We start from the raw sequence: 18,212 nt of genomic DNA, 5'->3' as shown, positions 1-18,212 counted from the left end.
ATGACCATTCTGGTCACTGACTGGAAGGAGGCTGAAAGCACAAAAAATTGCACAAATGGGGTATGCCCCAGTAAAATGCCAAAATTGTGTTGAAAAATTGGGTTTTCGGATTCAAGTCTGCCTGTTCCTGAAAGCTGGGAAGCTTCTGAGTTTAGCACCGCAAACCCTTTGTTGATGCCATTTTCAGGGGAAAAACCACAAGCCTTCTTCTGCAGCCCCTTTTTCCAATTTTTTTGAAAAAAACGAAATTTTCACTGTATTTTGGCCAATTTCTTGGCCTCCTTCAGGGGAACCCACAAAGTCTGGGTACCTTTAGAATCCCTAGGATGTTGGAAAAAAAGGACGCAAATTTGGCTTGGTTAGCTTATGTGGACAAAAAGTTATGAGGGCCTAAGCACGAACTGCCCCAAATAGGCAAAAAAAGGCCTGGCACAGGAGGGGGAAAAGGCCTGGCAGCGAAGGGGTTAAACTATTTCTAACTATAAACAAAATAAGGCAATTGGCCAGTCTAATGTCCTTGCCTACAAAGGCACAAATGCTACTGCACTGTGCCCCTACATGATGCCTGACTGCAAACTGACTTCCACAGGGTAGGGGCATAAAGGGGACAGGAAGGCACCTGAGGGTTTGGGGGCATCGAGAGAGGGTCTGGGCTTTGGAGGGGGGTCCTTGGGCTTGGCTTGTGCCACTGGATTCAAGCTAGCCTGGATGATGAAGGGTGATACCCTGAAACCGGTCCCAGGATGTTTGTTTCTGGTCTGGGGAGGACCTGGCTTGGCAGTTCGGGCTGGACTGTTCCCATGAGGAACAGGGTCAAGACTGATTTGCATATGGCTGGGTCCAACCTGGGGTGGCATGGTGAGCAAAAGAACGATGGATTAAACCCAGATCTGTGACTGGGGATGAGTGTTTGCATTGTCAGCACTCCGTCTATCATCCTTTTGTGTTGCTGTGAGAGTGGAGGCCAGAGCCTGAAAGGATCTCTTTAGGCCAGACATGGTACTGTGAATGCCCTCCAGGAACGCATTGCTCTGTTGTGTCTGAGCTGTCAGTACCAGGAGGGCATTCACAGTGGTCGACTGACCCACAAAGATGGGCCTCAGGGGGTCAATAACCTCCTCAATGAAGGCAACAGGGAAAAGTGGAGCAGGGGCAGAGATGCCTGCGGCTAAGGAGACACCCACCCTCCTGGGTGAGCGGGCATGGGCAACTGGGTGGGGAGCAATAGGGAGGGCAGTGGTAGTAAGGGAAGTGGTGGACAAATATGGTGCTGGGGTGGTCCCAGATGGGTCCTTACTGCCAGGGAGTATCCACTGGAGGAGAATTCTGATGAAGATTTGGCTGATCCGGTCTCCCCGTGGCCCTCCTCTTGCCCTCTGTCCCACTGGGTCCCTCATTGTCGCTGATGCCAGCTTCCTTGGTCCATGGGCTGCTGCTTTCCCACTCACCTGTGCCCCTTCTCCTTCACCAGACAATGCTGGTGCACACAAAGAGAGAGAGGGAGGGGGAGCGAGAGAGCGGTACGAGGCAAAATGGTTAACATATATCTCCCATTGACACAGGTAAACATGTACATCTGTCACAATACATATCATGGCTACGCAATCGCATTTGACAATACACATAGGCACTCATCACAACCCTGGTGGTCGGTGGAGAAGTGGCGGTGAAACCCCCAACAGGCCGGCGGTAAAAAAAATGAAATTACAAGCATGGCGGTGACTGCCATGCCAAACCGCCACTTCGCCACTCCGATCGCCAGGGTGGTAACAACCGCTGGGTGGGAGACTTCGGTCTCCAGCAAGGCGGCCATCACTACACCGCCGGCGGTATCATGACCCTACATACCGCCATGGATTTTGTGGGGTTCTGTACCGCCACGAAATCCATGGTGGTAGGCACCATCAGTGCCAGGGAATTCCTTCCCTGGAACTGATATGGGTCTCCCCCACCCCCTTCCCCTTCCCAGAGTCCTCCCCCCAAACCCACGACCCCCCTACCACCCTCCAAAGGTAGTAGGACCCCCTCATTACACCCCCCCAAACATCGACACACACACACACACACCCCCCGTACACGCACACTCACACAGCTACTACACATACACGCACACAGACACGCACACATACACGCACACATACACACAGACATACACACAGACATAAACTCACATATTTCCCATAGACACGTCACACCCCCGCATGCATACACGCACTCACACACCCCCTCTACACACTCAAACGCACACCCCCATGCACACATACAACACACAACACCCCAGCCACCCCCCTCCCCTAACGGACGATCACCTTACCTGGTCTGATGATCCTCCGGAAGGGAACGGGATCCATGGGGGCTGCTCCGCTGCCAGCACCCCATCACCAGAATATCGCCACACCGAAACCTGGGATGTGATTTGGTGGGTGGTGTTCTGATGACGTGGTGGTGGAGGTGGAGCAGCCTCCACATCACCTCTGACCGCCAGTATGGCTGCTGGCGGCTCCCCATCCGGAAAAGGGCGGAGGGCTGCCAGCAGTCATAATACGCTGTGTGGAAAACCGCCTGCACTGGTGGTCTTCAACACGGCTGTACCTCGGCGGTCTTGAAAAGAGACCGCCGAGGTCCAAATGAGGCCCATAATCTACATAATTTCATGAAATGTCACCACTACCCACACTTGTCTGCCAACTCTCACATCTACAGCAATTCCTAAGTAGGACAGCAATACAACATCCATCCCCAGGATACCATCCAATACCATTTGAAGCTGGCACAGCATGCCTTGGATGCAGTATCAATACAATGCCTGAGTACATATCTTACCTCTCCATAGTCTATCACCCATTGGATGTGCAGCTGATACAGCATAAGACAGCAGCCCTCTACAGTGACAACAGTTGAGTAGTCCATGTCCTCTGTAACATGTCCATTACAGTGAAGACAACTCCACTCACACACCACATACCTGTCCTACCAGACGTGGCTGCCCACTCAGTGTAGTGATGACATTTTGGAGGACAACTCAGATGTAACCAGTACCAGTCAGACACTCAAACACTTCACAGATATGTGAATCCTTGGTACAAACATGTGAGTAGTCAGACCCAATCACAGAGCTAGAGCTGCTGACACACAACACATACATCACTCAGCATACTGCCAAGTGCATCTACAATGGGCCATGTACCACATGTTCACCATCCTAACACATCCACTGAGTGCAGTGTCACAACAGTTGAACCTCTGGAACACACATACCAAATCATGGACCATGTCCCATGCCACCATACATGCAGGTACACCAGTTGGAATAGGGGCAGTGACAACTCCCCCATCAAACACACCATTCTTCAAATGGCTGACCCTGGAACTGAGCCCAAACAACACACATTACATGGGGTAAATACTTACATGCAGTAGGCACACATGGACAAACACCACTGCCAGTACACCTAATGCACATCTCATTAACACTTAATCAGCCTGAGGAGACAGGATACAAAATCACCTCCACCTCAACACACAATGGGGGTCATTCCGACCCCGGCGGTCCGGGGATGCGGGAGCACCGCCAACAGGCTGGCGGTGCCCCGAAGGGCATTCTGACTGCGGCGGTTTGGCCGCGTTCAGACCAGGAAAACCGGCGGTCTCCCGCCGGTTTTCTGCTGCCCTGGGAATCCCTCATGGCTGCGCAGCTTGCTGCGCCGCCATGGGGGATTCCGACCCCCTCACCGCCATCCTGTTCCTGGCGGCTCCGACCGCCAGGAACAGGATGGCGGTGAGGGGTGTCGTGGGGCCCCTGGGGGCCGGTGCAGTGCCCATGCCAATGGCATGGGCAATGCAGGGGCCCCCGTAAGAGGGACCCACTTTGTATTTCAGTGTCTGCTTTGCAGACACTGAAACACGCGACGGGTGCCACTGCACCCGTCGCACATACCCACTCCGCCGGCTCCATTCGGAACCGGCTTCCTGGTGGGGAGGGGTTTCCCGCTGGGCTGGCGGGCGGAAAGCCAGAATGGCCTCCTCCCGCCGCCCGCGGGGGTCAGAATGACCCCCAATGTGTCATGCAATACCCAAACCACTCCTAATCTGTTACTACCTAATAGCCAAGTGTCCTCCGAGGGCACTTACTACCTCTAATACTAAACCATAGTTTGGAAGGCCACATCCCCACAAATATTGCTCCTGGGAAGGCATATCCAGCGCAATCAGACTTCATCATTTAAAAATGTTTCAGAATCCCACGTTGCCTACCTACTCATTTCCTGCAGACAGCAGATCTCCTATATACAGTATGCCTAGTCAGCCCTCAGGCCAAGAAACCTGTCCAGTGAAAGCCAGTTTTGCGGTGGAACTGTTATGCCATGCCTGCAATCTGTCAATATCCAGACCCAGTATATGATTTACCAAGTCCCAGACATAAAGGAGAGTCACACGTCGCATATGCAGGTAGACTACACAGATGGCAGTGGACTGACACCTCAGAGCCACTGATGCAGAGGGCAGGAGCTGGTCATACACAATGCTAAGGGTGATACTGACACTCACTTCCATTGTATGGTGAGGAAGGAGTCACATATGTGCCTATGTCATTAGTATATCACTACCTTACTGACATGGAGAGGCATGCAACAGGAAGATGTACATCCTATGACTGGTATGCATGGAGACATATCTACAAAATATACTCTGCCAGGGTGCCAATTTACCATTTCCTATTGTTGATAGACATGTAACATGTACTGCAATGCCACTCTGCCAGGAATTAGGCACCCAAACCCATTTAGGGCCAGGCAAGTCCCAGATACAGTAATTATTCACCTCCTTGTGGCTTCTGTGCTGCCTCAGATGCCCATCCACCTCAGGGTAGGCCACCGACAAAATGCGGGCCATTGGGGGGGGTCACGGTCTGACAGGCACTCCTCCCTCATTGGGAGGACATCCCTAGCTGGACCTTCGTGGTCTTCTGGGCCTAGCTTCCCAGGTCCTCTTACCGCTTGAGACAATGGGTGCTCTGCTGGGCATGGACCCCCAGGGTCTGCACTTGCATGGCGATGGCACACCATATCCCCTTCTTCTGATGGGCGCTGACCTGCATGGGTGACACAGACAGAAGGAGAAAGTCATGAGACAGGCACCATACCAACAGCAGTGGACGGTAGACATCAGACCCACCAAATACCCAAGCATGCCCAGCCTAACGTATCACATGCATTAATTCCATGCCCCCTGCATGAATTTCCGCCGACAGGAACACATACGCCATTCACCCTCACACACACACCGCTACCACACATGACTATGGCATTGGGCTCACCTGGTATATCAACAGTGTTAGGTGCGTGCGACAATGATATGTAGTGCTAGCATGTGTGGAGTGTGTATCACATTTTACAATCCCTCCTTTCTATCCTAGATACTATGTCATGAGGGTTTTGAGACATGTACCAGTGTACCGTCCGCTAGTGGATCTTGCAACCCTGGAGGACAGGCATATGATTCAGACCTATCGTCTGAATAGTTAGACCATCATAAATCTATGTACCTAGTTGGAGCCTGATACATTGCCTGTCATACGTAATCCCTATGCCATCCCTCCCACAGTTCAAGTTCTGTGAGTGCTACACTTTCTTGCCACAGGCTCATTTCAGATTACAGTGGGATTGGCAGCAGGGATGTCACAGCCCATGTTCAGTCTTTTGCTGAAGGATGTACTTTGTGCCCTATGTGAAGGCAGTCTTCAATGATGTGGAACACATCCCTCATGTGATGGGGCCATAGATGGCACCCCTGTTGTCTTGGTCCCTCCCAGTGCCAATGAACAAGTATGTAGGAACAGGAAAAACTACCACTCCATCAATGTTCAAGTGGTGTGTGTGGCAGACCAATACATTTCCCAAGTGTTTTGTGATGACAGCCAAGTTTCCTGGATCTGTGCATGGCTCCTACATTCCGAGGAACAGCAATGTCCCCCACATGATGGCACGACTACAGAGAGAGAGAGCTTGGCTCATTGGTATGTATACAATTGGATGTGTATCTCTGTAATGGCACATGTCATCACAATCTTCCCTGTGTATGTACCTGTATTGTGACAGGCTCTCGCTCTGTGCACAGAGATGACTCTGGCTATCCTAACCTTCCCTATCTGTTAGCACCAGTGAGGTACCCTGCTACTGAAGGGTAACTCCCTTTCAATGAGTCCCATGGCAGGACAAGGTGTGTAATAGAAAGAACATTTGGGCTCCTGAATGCCAGATTCAGATGTATGCACATCTCTGGAGGTCCCCAGAAGGTATGGCAGATCAAAGTTGCCTGTTGCATGCTTCACAATCTGGCCCTGAGACTCCAGATACCCTTACTTGCTGATGACGAGGAGGCAGCAGGACCAGTGGCTGGTGATGCAGAAGAGGAAAGTGATGAGGAGGGATATGAGGAAGGTGCAGCTGACTCCAGGGCAGAGCTCATTAATCAGTGCTCCCAGTAACATACAGGTATGCTGTGTTTGTATTTGCATGTGTACTATTTAAACATACTTTGCTATCAATGGTCCTTCTGATTTGGATTATCAGTGGTGGTGTACACTGCTCCTATCCCTATGTGTGAGGTGACTGAATGCATGTAAGCTGTTGACTGATTATGTATCTTTTCTACCATGTGTACACTCTCTGCAGGTTGAAAAATTGAAATCTCCTGTGGACAACCCTGTATTGAGGTGTGTGTCCTGAATTCTCCTGTCCTCATGTCATTCCAGCAAGTGACTGTGTCCAGTCCATCCTTGGCTCTCCTACCTATTGTTTGACCCATTCAAGTTAATCACTCTTTGGTTACTGTTCATAGAGTTGAGTTTAGCGCAATACAGATGGCAGCTTGAGTGTTTTGTGATGTATTACCTGAGACTTGTGATGTGGAAGTAATATTTGTTGTGCCCTGTTTAAATGGCTATCTACACTGGACAGGACAACTATGTACTGCATATGTGCTTTGTGTGGTACCATGCCTACAAGCCTGATGGTAGTCTTTGTCATGACCTTTTTGCAGATTGGAAATTTGGGTTTACTGTGATGTGTGGCTGTACTGCTGACTCCCTTACATCTTCCCTAGGCTGTTTCTTTTGTACTGTGTCTCCTGCAGAGGATGCCTCCCTAAGCAGTCAATTTCACTGCCTGATGGATTAGGGGGCCATAGTCACATTTAACTTTGCAGGCCAAACATCTGGATGTGTGCAAACAAAGACATAAATGCAGTTGCTGTGATCTAAAGTGTTTATTGTGCATAGCGTGGCAAACACGAGATGAGTGGGGTCATGGTAGATGGTATCCTTATGGTAGGTGTCACAGCTGTTGGTAGCAAAGGTCCAGTGTCCATGGGCCATTGGAAAATGTAGTAATGTCAGTGCACAGTCAACAGGGTGTCTCAGTGGCACACAAGGGAGTCTATTGAGGAGAGGGTCACTTCCTTGCAGTGGGTTTGGTCTTGGCATCTGCTCCAGCTGGATGTCTGGATGGGCGTCCATGTTTGCGGGTGGGGTCCTTCAGCTACAGATGGAGGGGTGCCTGAAGCCTGGGGTTCCCCTGACATGGCCTCCATTCCACTAGCAGCCGCAGATGTAGATGGCTCTAATGTGATGTACCTAGTGGAAGGGTCCTGCTGGTGGGCTGAAGAAGCACGCAGGGTGGTGTTGATATCCTTGAGCACCCCTGCAATGGTGGCCATGGTGGCATTGTGGGACTGCCAGTGCTGCATGACCTCCTGGTGGTATTGCCTCTTCAGCCTATGGTTTTCTCCTGACATGGTTATTATCTGGCCTATCCTGTCCTGGTATTGATGATATGCTCCCAGGAATTGGGAGACGGCTTCCTGGTCAGGTGACTGCCTTGGCTGCCCCGTCCTCTGTCCCACAGCTCCTGTCGCATGCCCCCTGCCACCCATGTGACTGTGCCCCGGCATGGTGTGCCCACTCCCAGGGTCAGGAGACCCTTCATTGTCTTGGGTGTCAGGGGGTGACTCAGGTCCCTGTACTATGGTGCACACAACTGATTGTGTAGTCCTTGGGCACAGGTTTGGGGACAAAGGGTTGGCTGTGATGTTGGTGCCACAGGGTGGGGGGGGGGGGTTTGATGTGAGCAGGGTGAGGCAGGGACTGGTAGACTGACCAGGGTTCCCAGATGGGCCAGGTAGGTTGTCAATGTCCAGACATCCTACAGCATCGTCCTCGCTGGGGCCTTCATCATGGGGAGGGCTGGCTGTCTCTGGCATCCTCTCAGTGGTGGCAGTAGCAGGGGTGCCTGTGGATGTAGTGAGAAAGGGTTAAATGTTGGCGGTGTGATAGGTTGTCTGATTGTCTGATGCATACAGTGGCTTGACTTGATTCCCAGCAATGGCAATGACAGGTCAGCTGTGCTGACACAGTGTGTAGATGGTGGATTGTTACTAGTGTACAAATAATCCATAGGGGTTATTTTACATTGTGTAGTGCCATTGCATCGCTGTCTGTGCCAAGTTGTAGTCCCCAGTCGAAGCATCCAGTTGTTGTAGCTAGTGCAATATTCATACATGCGAGTGATGCAGTGTGGAGTGCTCATTGCAAGTATTGCTGTGGATGGGCTAGTGCATTGTGCATTGTGGGAGTGGTAGTGATACTTATTGGCTGTGCTGCCCGTGCACTTGACAGGGAGTGTGTGGCCATTGGGCTAGGGTGGTGGTGTGGCATGCAGGAGAGGGGCATTAGGTGATAAGTTAGGAGGTGCAGTGGGAGATGGGGTGAAGTGGGGAGTGTTTGGGTGGTGAGGAAGCATGCTGGACAGGTCATTTAGTGCCAAGGGAGTGTTAGTTCCCCATCAGAGTCCAGTTCACTGGGTATTCCAGTCAGGCCCTCAAGATGCAGTATGTCCTTGACCTCCCCCTTCCCCCATGAGGCCATGGAACGCACCTTACCCTGTAGATCATTCCACCTCTTCCAGATGCCCTCCCTTATGCGTGGATGACTGCCCACTGGGTTGACTCTGTCGACAATTCTCTGCCATAACTCTATTTTCCTGGCTATGGATGTTTGCTGTACCTGTGCTCCAAACAGTTGTGGCTCAAACCTGATGATTACATCGACCATGACCCTTAACTCACCATGAAGCGTAGGTGCTTTTGACATGACATGGTGGTTGTGCTGTGGGTGCTGTGTGTGTCGACTGCACTGTAGGGTGCTTGGTGGGCTGGGGGTGTTTTATTGTGAGTGCGGATTGATTGTGGTGTTTGTGTATAATGCGTGATGTGTGATGTGTGATGCTTGTGTATAATGTTGTTTGTGCAGTTGTGTGGTGTGTGATGAGTATAAAATGTAAATATGCCTACGGTCTATGAGTGCTGAGTAATAGGTTTGTGGCTTCTCAGTGTATGTGCTGGTTGTTATAGTCAGAAAGGATTGTTGGTTGTGTGTGGGTGTGTTATATAGCACAGTGAGTAGGTGTAATGGTATGTGTGTCAGGTGCGGGATATTCAAACTGTCCAATGTAGTGTTGTGTTCTGGCAGCAGTGAATTCTGAGCACAGTAGTTCGGACTGCCTATGGTTTTCCCCCATGGGGGTCGGTCCCTTTACAGAGCTTTTTACCCAAAGTTCTCCAACCTTCTCCAAACTTCTGGATCTTCTTCTAGAAGGTCTTTGAAGGTTGCAGAAGCTCTGAGTTGCTCCTTAAGGGTTAGGACTTTAACTTCCAAAATGCACCTGGCTCAAACTCCAAAATGACCACTGGACAGTGGTCAGCTGGTCAGTTTCTTCAGGATGTGATGCAGGGTACTCTGGTTAGCTATTTCTCACCTGTAGTAAGTAGGGAGTCCCTCCTTGAACCAGTTGAAGCCAGGCAAAGTCATTGTTGTGGTGAAGCCCAAGTGTGCAACTGGTGCAGTCCTTCAATGAGTGCAGTGTTTGGGTGCAGGTCAGGGGGCCAGCAGACCAGTCCTTCTTCTTCTGCCATTGTTCCTTGTAGGGATCTGAGGTCTGGGTGCAGCTCTGCCAAATTTATCCGCGCTCCTGGAGTGAAAAGCGGGGGCCAACTGTCCAATCACAAGTGTGGCAAAAATTAATCCCAGGGAGCAATATTCTTCAAAAATCAAAAATGGTTGAAACTGAATTTGGGAGATTAGATCTGGCTGAGTCCAACTACTGGTGTGGCTAAAAAACCTTAACACACCCCTTTCATGCCCTCTCCTAATCTAATCAAGAGGGCATCTGCTTGTCCGGGTTTCCAGGAAATAGGGGGCTGATCCAAATATCCTTCCCTCCTTTGAAGACCAGTTTGGCTGCTCTCCCCATCCTGTTTCATCCATCTGCTGAGGCAGATCTCCTCCCCCAGGCACATTCTTTGTCTTCAGCCCAGGCCACTTCACACCTCAACAAAGCTGCGTTGCCAGGCAGCCACAGGCTGGCCAACCAGAGAAGGACACAACAGAGCTGAAGTTGGCAACTTTCAGGTAGAGTTCTAAAACTCTTACCCTGAACTGGTTACTTTAAATTCAACAACGGCAAGTTGTTGCATTTATTATAACACTCAGTTTGATACCAAATTTTAGATACCTAGCTACTATTGAGACTTTGTTAATTAGAATAACGTCTCCCCATTTTAGCCTATAGAGCCCCTTCCCTACAGTGAGAGAACAAAAATGCTTATTTTTCCTCACCAGGGTTTATAAAACAATTTGGTTTCATTAGGTCCCGGCTTATAGTTACATAGCACCCAGCCCTAGGGGCACTTAGGGCACACCTAAGGGGTGACATATATGTAACAATAAGGTAGTTTAAGACCTTGAAAGTACTTTCAATTCCAAAGTCGAATTTGCATGCAACTTTAGTATAAAAGCAGCCAGCAAGGCAAGCCTGCCTTTAAAGTGACACTGGAAACCTCAGCAGTGCTCTTATGGGTACACTACCTATGCTGGGGTCCCTAAACCTACATGCTGTACCATATGCTAGGGACTTATAGGTAGGTTGATACTGACAATTATAATTAGCCCAATTTGCATATTGACTTTACACAGAGCACTGGCCTTGGCACTGGTAAGCAGTACCCAGAGCACAGCCAAGAGTCAGTAACCACCAGTATCTGTTCAAAAAGTTCGGGAGTGACCAGGGCAAAAAGGAGGAGTTGTCTACAGTAGATAGCTTCATGCATATTGCAATTGTGTTGTATACTTGTAAATGTAGATGTAAACATTACTCAAAACTCACAGACGGGTTATCTTACAATATATTATCTTGTATGGCTAAATAATATAAAAGAGTAATGGAAATAAACATCGTCATCAAAAAGAAATGATGTCCCCTACTTTCCCCATGTACTTACCCAATTTGGTCCAGGTGGGCAAAGTTAAAATTGTGCAGAAAATACAAAAACACAGCAACCCTTGAAATTGAAATGGTAAATAAAAGCAATAGAAAAGATAATGAAAATATTATCAAAAAGTGATTACAGGCTCACAGAGGCAGTTCCCTTTATGTTGTCTGTCTTACTAGCTCCACAAGCATCCCTCTCCAAACCTGTTTACATCTATGCCAGTTATATCCCTGTACTCATAAACACAAAACAAAAATGTGATTAAAAACAACCTGAAGAGTGTAATGCACATAAAAGAAACATTGTTGCAACGCAACACTATCTTGAAGCTCCTCATCTATTTTGAACCAACTAAAAGTAGCAGGCTGTGGTGTAAAAGTCCTCTACATTCTTAGTAGTAATGAGATGCTGCAGTACCCACTTGTGCACAGGAAGTATGGTGCCTCCTATGTACATCTTTTGGCATGGACAAAATAAGACATACACCGCATAATCAGTCTTGAAGGTCAAAGGTTGTTTATCCAAAATGTCTCCTTATTGCTCTCAACTCTGTAAGTTTAACTCCATGTTCACCTGCCTTATACCTCATACACCTGGTAAAACTCTGTTTGGACTTAAACCGGTGCTCTTCTTTCTGGCTTACTGTACTACTGACCAGTTTATTCCTCATGGACAATGCTGTTCTGTAGGTGATCTGTGGTTTCCTACTCACTTCTAAACCTATTATAGGGTCTTTGCAGAGTTGATTCCAATGTTTCTGGAGAACATTTCTTGCTTTAGTATGTCAGCAATTGTAGGTAGTTATAAACCTACATGGTTGCTTCTCCTTCTCCTTAGAGTTCATGGTCCCAAAAAGAGCTATCTTCTGTGTGCACCTGGAGATACAACTCTGTGCTGATTGTAACGTGTCATCAGGGTACCTCCTAGCTTTTAACATGATGACTGTATTGCTGCACACCACCTCAAAGGACTGCAGATGTGCCTAGCATGCATCAGCTCCTCCTAAGGTATACTACGGAGGAGCAGTGTTAGGTGCAGACTGCTAGCACACAAGATCGTATTACCAGCAGTCTCCTTGCGAAACACTGTTGTGGTCAGCCTTGACTGCTTGACTTCTACTCTGACATCCATGAAATCTAAAGTGTTCCTACTCATGGCTGGTAAAAGACAAATTCAACTCATTAACATTCATGAGAGGTACAAATTCGTCAGCAAACTTGATCTCCCCTTTCCATAGCACAAATAGGTCATCTATGTACCTCAACCATAATGCAATGTGTTGTGACCATTTGTGCATGCTGGGATCACTGAGCACCTCCTCCACCCACAGGCCCATATGCAGATTAGTATAACTGGGGGCAAAACAGGTAACCATCGACTTACCACCCAATTGTTGGAACAATTAACTGTTAAAGAAAAAGATGTTACATGTCAAACACCATCTGATCATCTTTAATTACTCCAAGTAGTATGCGTAAAATTTTATACGTCTGACCTTCAAAAAGTGTCTCATCGCGTCAAGACCTTCAGCATGGTGTATACCAGCATACAGTGAGGATACATTTAGACAAATCATCAACAAGCTCTTTTTCCCCTATACATCAAATATTATCTTCAAATGTCTGAAGTATCCTGAATTAAATATGGTGAACTCCTAACTAGTGGTTGTAGGAAGTGATCAATGTATTTAGAAAGATTCTCAAAGAGACTACCAATCGCTGATATTATAGACATACAGGGAGGCCACTCCTTATTTTTATGAATCTTGGGTAATAAATAAACACTGGTAGTTTAGGAAAATCAACCTTCAAGAAACAATACACATCATCTTTAAGAAGGCCCTTGTAATACCTGACAGGCTTAGGGTGGTCATCCCCAACTTTTTGCCTGCCTCTCTCTTCTTTTCTGACACTGTTTTTGCTTGTTGTAGGACTCTGTGCACTTTACCACTGCTAACCAGTGCTAAAGTGCATATGCTCTCTCCTTTAAACATAGTAATATTGGTTCATACCCAATTTGTATATTTCATTTACTTGTAAGTCCCTAGTAAAGTGCACTACATGTGCCCAAGGCCTTTAGATTGAATGTGACTATTGGGCCTGCAGCACTGGTTGTGCCAGCCACATAAGTAGCCCCTTAACTATGTCTCAGGCCTACCATTTCAAGTCCTGTCTGTGCAGTTTCACTGCCACTTCGCATTTAAAAGTACTTGCTAAGCCCTAAACTCCCCTTTTTCTTCATGTAAGTCACCCCTAAGGTAGGCCCTAGGTAACCTAGGATGCTATGTAGTTAAAATGCAGGGCATGTACATGTGTGGTTTATATGTCCTGGTAGTGGAAAACTACTAAATTGGTTTTCCACTACTGTGAGGCCTGCTTTTTTTCATAGGCTAACATTAGGGCTAACCTTATATACTGTTTGAGTGGTAGATTCTGATCATAAAGGGGTAACCAGGTCATACTTAGTATGGCCAGAATGGTAATACAAAATCCTGCTTATTGGTGAGGTTGGATTATATATTACTATTTTAGAAATGCCACTTTTAGAAAGTGAGCATTTCTCTGTACTTAAAATCCATCTGTGCCTTACAGACTGTCTCCAATCCACGTCTGTGCTGGGCTAGTTGACAGCTCCCTTGTGCATTTCACCCAGACAACCACAAACACTCAAGATACTCAGTCACACCTGCACTCATCTGCATACTGAATGGGTCTTACTGGGCTGGAAGGGTCGAGGGCCTGGCACTTAAAATATTTCAAAGGCTAGTGGCCTGCCCTCACATAATGGGCTGCCAGCCCCCCAACTGGGATCCTGGCAGAGAGACCTGTAATAAAAGGAGACCTTGTGCATTTCAAAACCACTCTTTGAAGTCTCCCCCACTTCAAAGGCATTTTTGGGTATATAAACTGTGTCCCTGACCCCAAAAAATCAGACACTTCTGGACCTGAACCTGCAAACTGTCAAGAGGAACTTCCTGGCTGCCCATCTGGACTGCTTTGCTGTGAAGGACTGCTGCCCTGCTGTTGCCAAGCTGCCATGCTGGCCTCTGACTTTGCTGAGAAATGCTCTCCAAGGGAATGGATTGAGCATGCCTCTTGTTTTCTGAAGTCTCAGGGCCAAAAAGACTTAGGGGGTCATTCTGACCCTGGCAGTCTTGGACCGCCAGGGCGCAGAATGACGGAAGCACCGCCAACAGGCTGGCGGTGCTTCCAAGCCCATTCTGACCGCGGCGGTAAAGCCGCGGTCGGAAAACCGGGGCTGGCGGTTTCCCGCCGTTTTTGCCCCGGCTGGGCGAATCCGCCAGGGCAGCGCTGCAAGCAGCGCTGCCCTGGGGATTCTGACCCCCTTACCGCCAGCCTGTTTCTGGCGGTTTTTACCGCCAGGAAGAGGCTGGCGGTAAGGGCTGTCCTGGGGCCCCTGGGGGCCCCTGCACTGCCCATGCCACTGGCATGGGCAGTGCAGGGGTCCCCTAACAGGGCCCCGGCCAGCTTTTCACTGTCTGCCTAGCAGACAGTGAAAAGCGCGACGGGTGCAACTGCCCGCCAAAGTTGGAATGACCGCCTTAATCTCTTCAAGGAAACTCCTTGTGCGCCAAAAATTGATGCACAGCCTGCCGGTAACGACGCACACCCTTCCATGCGATTACAAAATCGACGCACAGCCGAACCGGAACAACACAGCCTGACTTCCCAAGTGAAGATCGATGCAACGCCTGCATTGTGACCGGAAATTACACGCATGGCCATACCAGATCGATGCACAGCCCTGCTGGAACGATGTAGCCTGACTTCCTGAGCGAAGAATCGACGCAGCACCTGTCGTGTGATAGAAAATTCAACGTAACTCCTGGGACTTCTTCCCGCATGCCCAGGATTTTCCCCTCATCATCCCTGGGTGTCAAAAGATCACCACATCTCACTGAGGAACCTAGACTGCGTGCTGGAAATCAACACAAAACCCCTTGCAGCATGGAACGAAACGATACATTGTCTGTGCAGCGTCGGAAAACTTTATTTTTCCATGCATTTCCTCCACTGTGGTCTCCGTGTGTGGTAATTTGGATGCAAACTAGGTACTTTGTGCAAACAAGAGATAACTGTGGATTTCTAAGGTTTAAGACTCTTTTTAATCTTGCAAAAGTGATAACTCAACTTGTGCTTATTGAATCTTTATCATTTTGACCATAATTCAACCATATAAATATCTGATATATTTCTAAACCTGTGTGGGGTATTTTTGTGGTGTTTTCAATGTGTTACTGTATGATTTATTGCACAAATACTTTACACATTGCCTTCTACGTTAAGCCTGACTGCTCAGTGTCAAGCTAACAGAGAGTGGGCTCAGGATAACTTGGATTGTGTGTGACTTACCCTGACTAGGATTGTGGTCCCTAATTGGACAAAGGTGCCAACTAGAGGCCCCATTTCTAACAGCCCTCATCATACCACTGCTTCAATTCCCCAAATAAACTTTCCTTCACTCTTGCATACTCAGTCAAGGTAATGCAGCAATCTCATCATCTGCTATTTCTTGTTACTTTCCCTCCTGGCACACCACACTTCCATGGGACACTATGCAGTTAAAATTAGGGGCCAGATGTATGATTCTGGCCCATTGCGATTCGGTAATTGCGATTTTTAAGAAATCGCAATTACCGACTTGCAAAGGGCCATGTATCACATTTGCGATTCGGTAATTGCGATTTCTTAAAAATCGCAAATGCAATTACCGAATCGCAAATTGCGATACTGGCCCCATTCGCAGCTATGGGCCAATTTCCTAAATTGCGATTTCTGAACCAGAAATCGCAATTTGGGAAATGCAAAAGGGCAGGGTGCTGGGGGCCTAAGGCCCCCTCTCCTGCACCCAAATTTTTTTTTTTTACAATGTAAAGTACACACATGCCAAAAGGGCATGTGTGCTTTACATATTAAATTAAAAAATGCAGTTTTACTGCATTTTTAAATTTTGCACCAGGTTACCACCTGGTTGCAGACAATGGTATTTTGCATGTGCAAAATACCATTCTGCGAAAAATCGCAGTTTGTGATTTTTTGCAGAATAGCATTGCGACCTGGATTTTGCGAATCGCAATTTGCGATTCGCAAAATCCAGGTCGCAACGCAGAAAAACGCAATTTTTGCGATTTTCATTTTGTGGTCTGCGAATGCCTTTGATGCATTGCAGACCACGATTTTGCACTCGCAAACGGCCGATTTCGCCGTCTGCAAGTGCAAAATCATTTGATACATCTGGCCCTAGATCTGCTGATGAATTTCTGTGTTTTAAAGTTCAAAACGTTAATGTTGTCGCTGACATATTCACTGAACTATTATTTCACTTGGGCTTTTTTTCACTAAATAGATGGATAGAGAGATGAAATGAGAGATAGCGGGAAGAGCTGAGGGCCCTTACAGGAGGATATGTTTTGAGCATGTCTTGGATGTCATTGGGAGCCTCCTGGTGGAGTGCTCTCTGTGTGATCATGCGGGTTTTAATTTTGATCATTGATCAGTAACCAGTAAAGTTCTTTCAGCTCTTGTCTAGTCGAGTTTTGTTTGGGGATGTTCAAAATTAGCCTTGCTGCAGCATTTTGTACATGCTGATGCCAAGATAGCAGATTCCGGAGAGCACCCACATAAAGTACATTAGCATAGTTCAACCTAGAGGTGATTAGTGCATGTGCGATCCCCTTCCATGTATCTAAGGGAAGATATTTTACGACATTCCTTAACGATTTTAGCAACCCGAAACAAGTGGCGGCAGTGCCTTAACCTGGGGTTTGAAGGACAGAGCAGTATCCATTAAGATGTCCAGATTCCTGAACACTGTGGAAGGAGTAGGAGCAGGCCCTAAGTCACAAGGCCAAAGTCTCATCACATTAAGAGGGGAGGAGGAACCAAACATCACAATTTCTGATTTGTCACAACTGAGTTATGGACAGTTGGTATGCAGCCATTAAGCAATGGATGTAAAACAATCCTGAAAATCCCCACAGTTTTATTGAGCTAATGAAAAACTAGCGTAAAGATGAAAATCCTCAGTGTATGAGACAATGTTTATACCCCAACTTTGAGCAATTGAGACTAAAGGGGCCAGAAAAATATTAAACAGGGTTGAATTTAATACTGATCCCTGAGGGACACCATAACTTATGGCTATAAACTGGGAGGTGAAGGGTGAAAGGAAAACCGCTTGCTGTCTATCAACTGAATTGGAGCAAAGGCATTTCAAGGCAAGGCCCATAATCCCCACCTGTTCCAACTTTTGTGCAAGGATCTTGTACGACACGACACGGTGTTGAAAGCAGCAGAAATATTTAATAAGAAGACCACTGCTTTCTGCCCCAACTCAAGGTTGCCTCTGATGTATTCAGACACTTTGAGCAAGAAATAAAAAAAAATAGATATGTGTTTATAAATCTCCCTTTCACATTATCAGACAAATGTTATCCCGCCACAGCAGATATGTTTCAACAACAGTCAAATTCATAATTATAGATCAAATAAAAAATCGCCACCAAAATTACCTGCTCACTCCCGTGAAAGATAGTATACCCGATGCAAACGAGTGAGCTTTCTTCTAGTAGGAGTTTTCTAATATTCATTTGACCTTATGAGTGAAGCAAAATCCTGAGAAATGCTAAATTTCTGTAAGAGTCACTCTGCCTAACATTTGACTTCATCGCTGGGAATTGTTGATTTATAGTACTACTGTGGTAACCAATTTTTCACAATGCAGTAAAGTTGGGCTTTCTCCTAAAATGCTAGCTCAGACTGTAATCACTGTAAGAGGCTTTGTGAGATGATAATGAACACTTGCAGAAAATCTGAAATTACATGGCTCGCGGCTACTGAAGATTATGTGGGCCATTTTAGAATGGA

Source organism: Pleurodeles waltl, chromosome 11 (assembly GCF_031143425.1).
Source record: "Pleurodeles waltl isolate 20211129_DDA chromosome 11, aPleWal1.hap1.20221129, whole genome shotgun sequence".
Lineage (NCBI taxonomy): Eukaryota > Metazoa > Chordata > Amphibia > Caudata > Salamandridae > Pleurodeles > Pleurodeles waltl.
Note: the sequence above shows the minus strand (reverse complement) of the source record.